The following is an 11,230-nucleotide window of genomic DNA, read 5'->3' on the forward strand; positions in this document are numbered from 1 at the left end:
CTTGTTCTCCATAAAGTTGTATAACTTTGCCATGGGCTTTCTGTCTGTTCCTTATTCTATCAATATTCTCCCAGAATTTTTTATTTTTATCCATTTTTATTTCTTCTGTTATCTTTTTTTCAAACACTGTATAGTAATTTCCTTCTTTATCATTTCTTGCACTTCCCTCTTCTTTTGATCATATCTCTCTTCTAATACCTTTTTTACTTTGATATTGGATTCATTTCTTTTCGTTCTGTTTAAATCCTTCCTTACCTTTATGCCTTTTCTTATTTCATCGTTCATCCAGGGTTGCTCATGTACCTTATCTTCATCAAGAACTTTCCTTTTATATACTCTTGCCAATTTTTCTTCTGCAGCCTCTTTTATTATCAGAGCCATTCCTTCTATTCTGTCTATTTGTCTATCTCTTACAATTTCCTCTACTCTTGTTGTATATGCTCTTAAACTATTTTCATCTGTCCTAAAGTATTTTACTTCCTCCCATCTTCCTTTATTAAAATCTTTATTCTGGTCACTCATGAATTCCAGTTCTATAGTGATCAGATTATGATCTGAGATGTCAAAGTTCAATTTTTCATCGTCTATAATCATTTCCCTAAAGTTTTTATACATTTGTTCGTTTACTAGTACGTAGCCTATTACAGTTTTTTTTTTTTTTTTTTTTGCAATCTTTCCCATGTATAAATACCTTTACATCTTAAATCTCCATTCAATAGGACTAACCCATGGTCATTCATCCAATCGAGAATCATTTCCCTGTTCCAGTCTAAATTCTGGTAACCTAAAAATCCTACATGCCCGTTGAAATCCCCTAATATCATCAATGCCTCTTCTTCATTTAGATTTCTAATAATGCTTTCACATTCCTGTTTTATTATCTTATCCCTACTTTTGTCTTCTTCAGTATTTCCTGCTGAAAAATAAACCAACAATAATCTAAATGTATGATTATATGCATTACACTTAACATACATCAGGTCTTTACTTTTAGTCTAGCAGAATGGGGACCAAACGTGGTTTTAGGGTACCCACAAAGTTTTTTTGCGGATTATATATCTTTGAGACATGCTGATTCAGAATCCACTTGATGCCACCTTGGCACCCTTGAGCATTTTGCATATGCTAATTAAGTCGGCCATTATGAAAATTTTGTTTTTAGGGTATAACTTTTTTATTTGACCAGATACAAGAGAGATCATGATGTCTACCCCCAGGTTTAGAGGGTCTCTGATTCTGATGATACCATTTTTAACATGATTACTAATTTGCATATGCATGTTATGCTAATTAGGTGACGGGAATTACCGAAATTTAGTATTTTGGCTAAAGCTTGCATATGTTGCCATTAAGAGGGTAATTTCTATGCCTTTCCCAATGTTAATGGGTCTCAGATTCTACTTTTGCCATTATTAGTGCCTTTTTTGCATATATTTGCATTCCATATGGATTTGCATATGCATAAATTTAGTGTAAATGGTTGAAATTTCCGACTTATGGCAAAATATAACAATGATACATGTAACATTTCCCTGATTGCACTAATTAGTCCCAGACTGCTACACAGACCTCCAGGATGATGAACTATAGTCATTTGCATAAAATGCATATATTATGCTAATTAGCAGTCATAATGTCTTTAGTTACTCAGTTTAGCAAGTCATTGTCCTCTCCACCACTTTGATAGCCCTCCCCTTCATCAGCCTCATCGTTTTGCTTGTTGTATGTATTTCGACAGTTTGATTCTCCACGACATGCACAGAAAAATGTGCAAGGCAAGTGTCCACTGTTACAGCCACACCTCTGAGAACTACATGGTTCATTGGTTGAACACCCACAACGAAGCATCTCTAATACCTCAGGAGGTGCTAGGGCAACGTCTGGCGGGAGAGTCTTTGGGATCAGTGTTTTGGTGCTTTCTTCACGAGACCACCCATAGTCAGTAGGCTCAAACGATGGAGGGTCCGGCAGGGGTGCTGATTTCCATACTGCCGTTTTAACATGGGCACGCAAGACATTTTCTCTAAATGCCTCAGTTGTGGGTGGGATGGTCTTTAAGGCTGGGGCGGCTGTAATGTTCTTCTTGCCCATCTTTTTTTACCATAGTTCAACGCGAGCCTTTGACAAGTCATCCCTCTCCTTGCTGCCATAGCATGCAGAAATGAACTTTGTAGCTTCTGCCATTACTTTATCCAATGATGAGTCAAGATCCCCCAGATATTGGAAAGCGTGTCCTTGCTTCACCAGCTTGTTTATCATAGTTCCCTTTCCAATGCCCTGAAGCTTGGCAACGGTATCACACCCAGTAAGCGCATGGGCCGCCAAAAGATTTGGCACTATTGCTGCATGTTTTTTCACTGTGGCCTGTATGTCAACTGAGATCCGCTCACAGCTTGTGGCTTCCATGATCAGGGCACAGTTCAACTTTTCCTGGCTACAAAAATGCACTAAGAGAACAAAGACGTCTGTGTCATCACAAATGACTTTTATTGTCTTTACACTGTCCATTTGGGCAATTTGCAGTATCTGATAGATCATAGTGACGTCAGCTTCTTCATGGGTAGTTCTGAGGTCCCTGCGATGAATCTGATAACCGCAGAACAGTTCAATTGGAATTGGGTCCCGACCACACACAACTATCTTGTTGTGAATGGGTTCACCATTGATTACACAGAGCTCCACCAGATGATCACAGATGATATCAATCAGCTGTACTTTGTTTGCATGGACTTGCAACACAACCGCTTGAGGGGGCAAAGGACTTGAAAGGTTCAGATGATGTTGACGAGTTGCATGTTTGCCACCTCTAGCTCCTCGTGTCACACTTTTGATAGAATAATCATAGTACCTATCAAAGGTTAAGTAGACCTCTGAGTCCTTAGCTTTCAGCATCACATTCCTTATGAAGTTGTCTACATAGTCCTTGACTGTTCCTTGTTGTGGCCAATGCACTGACCACAGAAGTGCGCAGCCATCGATAACAATTGCATCTACTTTGTTCAACACTCGAGAGGACACTTCAACTTGAAGCTTTTTTTTAAGGTCAGCCTTGTTTGATGCAATTCTCAATTCTCCATTGTCTTTGAACATGGAGGTTGGAATAGGAGCTAGCTCATGTTTCAGAACATCTTCTAGGTTGATAAATCTGGTTTGCTGAAGCCCAAGTACGCGTGAGTAAATGAGACTGACATCATAGACATCTGTGTCTCCAACCCTAACTGATTTCGCAGCAACAGCCATCGTAACTGTGGGCTTAGGAATGGGGGAATTGAAACTTGATGGCCAGTCCTCTTCAAAATGTACCATCTGGGCCTTTCCTAACTCAACTGCATTGTGAACATTGACAGAGTTCAGAGCAATTCTACCACTCACAACATTCACTATTTCCGTTGTGTGGTTATTCGGATCGAGGGGATTGATGGACATTGCGAGCTTGGCCCTAATCTTCTCCCTGTCACTACTGTCTGACTTTATTCTGGACTGGTTCTCCTCCTTGTGATGTGATGAATCCTCTGATGTTGATGGTGTGAGGGTTCTTACATCGTTAGCAACACAACAACATACATGCATGCTGAACGCCCAACGTTTGACGGCTGAGGGTTTCAATGTTAACCCTATAATACCCTTTGGTCCTTTCCCATACCTCATGAACGTCGTCTCAATAAACATGTCCGACCGAATGCCATTCCAAATTCCTGGCTTGTGTCGCATCACATGCTCTCCCTTGAGGAATCTCTGCAGCAACTCAGTAGGCAGTCTTTGTATGGATCGAAGGTAATACAATCCATAACGTGCATAGTTATGGTGACCCGCCGCAAAGAAATATGGCATCATCTCTTGAACTGCCCATAGGTGCAATGGCCAGTCAGCTTCACGCTCTGCTCATACAAAGAGCATCATCAAGAGAACAGGCCTAACTAAACAGTCAACCCAAAGTTGGGTAGTCTTGCTCTGCTCAGAAAGACTATTTAGAGAAAGGCACATGTCATCATATGTATCCACCTTCTCAACTACCTGAGACAAAACCTCTTCCATAACAAGACGTAGTGTTCTGACATTTTGCGGGAATTTCTTTCCTTGTAGCATGTGTTGCACACCACCAAAAGCTGATTTCAGGATGTCATCAAGCCCACTATTTGTCATCAATACCCCAACGCAACCTACAAAACTCATAAGGAGGTGCATCCCTCCTAATCTAGGAATCAAATTTAGAAATTTGTCCTGATAGACCCACTTCACATCAACTGCAACTTTATACAACTGTTGGTCATTAGTATAGACGGTTATCTCCTGTCCAAAACCATTTGTGAGTTTCTGCGCTTCAACCATGGCAGTCATGATCGTGTCTGGGTCAGATGGTTTCATATCCAGCAAAGGGCGGTATATTACTTTTGTTGCTGGTTGGACTGCATGGCCTTGGTTCCTTGCCTGGGCGGTGTTGAATCCATTGAATTCAGGGGTCTCAGTACCTGAAGCAATGTTCTTGAGAAAGGAGAAATCCATGGACTTAGCACGATTGACGGTAACAACCCGCTGAGCAAGGACACGCAAAGGCAATATCTTTCGTTTAGCTTCAGCCTCCGGCATTGATGGTTTATTGGGACCATTGTATCGCTGCACAGGGGGATTCTCAAATTGAAGTTCCTTAAGCTCCTTGACTGTCAGCCTTGGAAACGTTTCAATTGGCCTGGCCTCATTCTGTCCTCCCTCACCCGTGGACATAAGCAACATTGCAAGGGCATGGGTACTAACAAGTCCATTTTGTGATGAAATGTTTGCATCAAAATTATCTGATACAACCTGAACAAGTCCCTTATCTCTCCCAAATCCCATCAACTTGGAGTCTTTCACTGCAGCTGCAGCTGCTGAATCTTTATATCGCAGGACCTCATCATATGAACAAGTAACACCCAATTGGTAAAAATCTTGTATCAGTGCCTTTTTGTCAATTGCAATACCCAATGACACCTGGAGGTCTGTGAAACAATTGTTAATTACACTACTAACTACATTGCCAATGAGTGCAGCACGGGCATCATGATTCAGATTCTTAGATAACTTTGCTAAAAGTCCAAGTAATGTTGGACTTACACACTCAAGAGCAAGATCTAAGTCTATACCAGCATGGTATGTGTTCTTATCTTGAATAAGATGTTTAGTTTCTGAGACAATGCGACGAGAGATGGTTTCAAGAAATTGTTCAATTCCATCATCATCATCATTCTGCTGAACTAGTCTCAATATTGACGAAGCTTGACTACGGAAAACATACAGGTTGGCAACACCATTTCCACTTAATAATAGGAAGTCTGATCCAAAGTGATTGCAAAGTTTGGAAACAAGAGTTCTGCAGCTACATTCCTTCCCACCATGGGAGGTATAAAGTTCGAACACCTCTACAGAGTTCCAAATCTTGGACCTCTCTGCTTCCATATCAGTCACAGTCAATTGAAAAGCAGCCTCCTTGCTCGAACTCTCTTGCAATTCAGAGGTCTTTGCTGCAGCCACATTGCATGTAGGCATAAAGTGGTCACGGCAATCCTTATGGTACCTTGCATCTGATGCATGAAGGTCACTAACTGCACTTAGGACACGGAACTTTACTAGCTGGGATGTTTCATCATTTCTTTTATTACATGTTCCTATGATTGATTCCTTGAATGTTTTTTCCCCTGCAGTTTTGATTATAGTCCGACAAAGAACCACCCGATGCCATCGATGGGGATTCTTTTTATCTTTTTCCATGATACACACGTCACCACAGAATATGCAATGTACCTTAAAGTCAAAATAGGGTGATACAGATCGATGCATGCGCTTTTCATCGCGATTATCGTCAGTAACCTGTGGCGATGAAGATCGCTTCTGAGAACGCTTTAAATGATGTGATGATACATAGGTAGAAACGCAAGATCGATGACAGAATAGGGATGCATTTTCATCTTCAGCAAGTAGTTGCTCCAGTTCCACGTGACGACCATCATGATGGCCCTCTTTACTAGCATTGATGATTGAATGAATACGTTGTGGTCTACATCGGGTCCTTGGCTTCCCAGCTTGGCTCTCTGGACATGGCTAAAAAAAGCAGGGTTCTTCAGGGTGATCCATCACCAGATTGCCTGAAAAAGAAGTAAAAAAGTTTAATTTGGAGTTGTGGACCAGGGTTGGAGGCATCATTCATGCTACTATAGTTTGTCTGGTTAAATTGAAAAAGACTATAGCAAACAAAACCTGTTGTTTCTTGGATCAAATGAAAGCAGCAGTAATCCCCTAGAACTTCCTTTTAAAAACTTATCCTTACTGCTCTTCAGCATGACATCCAGCTAGCATCTTACCAAGTTACCAATGTATTGAGCTGTGGATGATGATTTCTTGCAAAAAGTATCATGACCTTGGGAGGGAGGAATCTGTCTTACCTTTGTGGTTTCCGTATATCAAGAAATAAAGGCCTCTCTTGGGCCTTTGCTACATTCATGCATTATCTGTTTCATAAGGTAAATCATGAATGGGACATCTTTGAAGTATGAAAAAGGAAACAACCTCATCAACACATTCACTTTCACTTTCATTTTCCCCTATTCAGGCTTAGACTGCCATCTGGTGTGACCTACTTAAACAATTTATTCTCTGTTTCAAACTAATTAGACATTATTAGCTTTTAACAGCTCCACAAAGTGATGTTAAGACACTGGAATAACAGTTATCTTTGCTTTAGAAATAACAGACCGATCACTGCAATAACATCATACTTCATGTAAACTTAATGTAATGCTGAATTTAATTAGCAAAATTATTAATATGCAAAGACAATAGAATAGAAAGGACTGATAATCAGAGTCCCTGAAATATGTGGTACGCACCAAAATACAATTTTATTCGGTGAAGTAAGCATACTCTAGTTATAATACCAATTTGCGTTATTACCGTCACCTAATTAGCATAACATGCATATGCAAATTAGTAATCATGTTAAAAATGGTATCATCAGAATCAGAGACCCTCTAAACCTGGGGGTAGACATCATGATCTCTCTTGTATCTGGTCAAATAAAAAAATTATACCCTAAAAACAAAATTTTCATAATGGCCGACTTAATTAGCATATGCAAAATGCTCAAGGGTGCCAAGGTGCCATCAAGTGGATTCTGAATCAGCATGTCTCAAAGTTATATAATCTGCAAAAAAACTTTGTGGGTACCCTAAAACCACGTTCACCCAAAAAAGGGCTCCATTCTGCTAGACTATTTTAGTTTCTATCTTTTCCAATTCTAGACTGTCACTATTTCTATAAAGTATCATCAAACCTCCTCCTTTTTTATCATTCATATTCCTCATATTTTCTACTTTTTCAACACCCTTACTTAAATTTAATCTATCTAACTTTTGGTGTTTCTGTCAAGCAAAAAAGTTCATGTCTACTATTTAATTTCTTCTCAACTTCCATCAGTTTTTGTTTTGTTAAGCATTGAATGTTCAACAAGTAAATCTTAGTTTTCTTTTATTTTGTGTTTATATTCTTCTTCTTTCCTTAAAGTTCTTGTGTGCCTTCCTCGTTCTGACGAAAATTTTCCCTTCTGTGCAATTTTCCTTTCTTTATGAACCATCCATCTTCACCATTTTGTCTCTCTTTTTTGTAATTCTTCCCTTAAGCGCCTATCTTGCTCTCTCTCTCTCTCTCTCTCTCTCTCTCTCTCTCTCTCTCTCTCTCTCTCTCTCTCTCTCTCTCATCGTTGGATCTGGCGCTATAAAGATTCTACTTTCTCTTGTTTCTGGACAATTTCTAAGGTTCTTAGCCTTTCCCATAATTGTCCACTTCTCTCTTTCACTTTTCATTTTTACTAGTGATGGCCTCGGTTTATTTCTTTGGTTTCTAACCTCTTGGCTATCAGTTGGTCTATTACCTATTTCCAACCTACCTAACCTGATTGTTTCCATTACTTCAACTCCAGTTACCCCTATATTATCTTTGAACAGTCGCTCACACCTATCCTTATCCTTTCTTTGTTTTTCCTCTGTGCTTCCTTCTATGCATTCCTCGACATTATATATTACCAGATTATTTTTCCTCTTTTCATTTTCCATTCTCTTTAACCTCTTCTCTAACTTCTTCCCTAATGTCTTCTATTGGCATATTAACTCGTCCTAGCTTTGCCGAACCTATCAAGTCCTTTATTTCTATTATTGTGTGTTCCAGTACCAGTAGCCTATCCATTAGCCTATCATTAATCTCCTTCATCTTTTTATACTCAACTTTCATATTCCTATATGATCCCCTACATTCTCTACAAAACCAAGTGAGACTTTTGTTATTCTGCAGCACTTTGTAATCTTCCCTGCCAATTTTTACACAACCATTGTGGAACCAAGACTCACAGTAGTCACAGGCGATTCCATACTGTTTCTTTGTTACCTCTGTCGCACATGGCACAGTCAGCCGGTTCCCTTTCCATTTCTTCTTCTGATGAGGTTCCTACATCCTCGTTCCTCACCATCTTCACTTTTGGCTTCGTTCCAGTCTTGCCTTTATTATCCATTTTCGATTTTGAGCTCATAACACCTTTAAGTCCTTAATTTTCTTCACTTACATCAATTAACATAGGAGCTCACGTGCAACACGACCTGTGTACCATTTGTTTCCTCCCTTCTCCTAAATAGGTATTCATTAGAGGACAAGATTGTCCAGTATTGTAAATATTTTATTGGATTTACACAATAGAAAATGTAGCTACAGTCTATAGTAGGGGTAACTATAACAGTACAGTACATATGGTCCTATATGTTTTGTATATGTAGGCTACAGTATGTATTGTATCATTTTCAATTTATTATTACATTTTGTTCTAATAACTACTTAATTTACAGGCATTAACAGTTAGTTTACGTATATTGAATGGTTCAACTGTATTTGGCTGTTCAGTATTTCATTGTAGGTATACTGTTGCTTTATTATAAGATGTAATGTGGTGTTTTGTGGGGTTTGGAACGAATTAGGCGATTTACATGTAAAATGCATGTATATATATATATATATATATATATATATATATATATATATATATATATATATATATATATATATATGTATATATATGTATGTATATATGTATATATAGCTCTACTGCCACAGTCTACTAACCGTCACTCTTAAATACAAAAGGGGGAAATTTTACTGTCCAGAGGCCGGAGAACTCCCCACGGGAAAATAAAAGTAACTTATGGCCTACTCTAGCTTTGTCAGGTCTATAGTCATCTCATTCTTAAGCTCTGTTCCGACTCCGTCCCAGTGACCCCAGTGAGATGCTGGACAGGTATCTTACGTTAATGCAATGAGAGACAACAAAAAAATGGGAGCAGTGGAGTATAAAAGTATAAAGTAAAGTTAAATGGGGATCTTCACCTTCAAAGCACTAAATTAAAGAGCGTACACTCGCTGATACCAACTTACCTATATATCTACAGTGGGTTTCTTTCAACATCTCGGGTGCTTCTGACCCGTCCCATAGTATAAATTTTTAAAATTCATATAATGGGGTTAAAGATATCAAAGTTTGTAATCTATTCCAAATAATTTATTACAGCAAAAAGTGATGAGAGCAACTCAATAATGATTTATACACATAGCAAAATTAATAATTGAAAAAAGTATCAGTAACTCAATTATGATTTATTCACATGGCAAATTGAATAAGTGAAAAGAGAATTAGTTTACAACACAAAATAAGGAAGATACTAAACGGAATTAACTCGTGGGATTAACCCTTAAACGGAATAAATAGAATCAAAATGTTCTGATAAACAATTTGTGCGGTAGGCTGCTGTGAGGTCCCAACATGTGGTCAGTAACCTCAAGCAATTACCAAGACCAAAAGTTATAAGTACATTAATTTCTATGCACGCAGCCCGAAAGATGTAATGCCAGAATAATACCTAAACTTAACTTATGAGACAAATAGAAGCTTATCTAAAGGGGGAATGGCCATTAATTGAACTCACAAGATTTTATGTTGTGGGGCGCCTGTGTCCTGAAAGTAGCGGTCTTCAGTTTTGCTTCACTAGGCTTGCAGAGTCAATGGCCCCTTCCAACTAGCCCCCAGACTGGAACAGACGTTCTGTTGAATTAGCTGCTTTTCACTCCAGTTATCTGCTTGATCTCGTCGTACGTAGACTCAGGGTCCGTTATTGTGCAAGGGGACAGGCTAGTGGTGGAGAGTGGGAGCACGAGGTTGACCCTGGAGCCTGGCTTGGCAGCTCCGCTTAGTACCGTGGCCTGTAACTTTGTGAGATCAAGTTCAGGTCACCCGCGTCCTCCTTCCTTCCCCCAAAAAAGCGTATCTTGATGCGTAGGCCAATGGTCTTGAAGTGCCAACTCTCATTTAGGACAGGCTTGAAATACTTGTGACTTGTGAGTTTTAAGCAATATACTTATTTAGAATACAAGGAGAAATCTTGCAACTCCAGGGGACAAAGATAATCCTAACTCTAAACATCTGGCATACAGAATAAAAAATTAAACTAAAATGTAATTTAGCAAGTCGGGCTTACCTGTGTGGACAACCATACCTCCTAAACTAGCAGACTTGAGTTGTATTTAAGATATTTAAAGTACCTAAATACTTAAGGTAAAAAAATGAATAAAAAATAAACACAAAAGTATTAATCTTGAGACACTCGCTTATGGAAGAGTCATTACTCACATATTTCCCTGCCATGATGTCACGAACAATAAAAAAGTCTACGTATAAACTGTGAAGAAGAAGAGTAGTGAAGAAAATTCTTCACACACACACACACACACACACACACACACACACACACACACATATATATATATATATATATATATATATATGTATATATATAAATATAAATATATATATATATATATATATATATATATATATATATATATGTGTGTATATATATATATATATATATATATATATATATATATATATATATATAAATATATATGTATATATATATGAGTATATATGTATATACATATATATACATATATATATGTATATATATATATATATATATATATATATATATATATATATATATATATATGTATTTACATATATATACATATATATATATATATATATATATATATATATATATATATATATATATATATATATATATATATATATATGAGTATATATGTATATACATATATATATATATATATATATATATATATATATAAATATATATATACATAT

The sequence above is a fragment of the Palaemon carinicauda genome, chromosome 1, assembly GCF_036898095.1.
Source record: "Palaemon carinicauda isolate YSFRI2023 chromosome 1, ASM3689809v2, whole genome shotgun sequence".
Classification (NCBI taxonomy): Eukaryota; Metazoa; Arthropoda; class Malacostraca; order Decapoda; family Palaemonidae; genus Palaemon; species Palaemon carinicauda.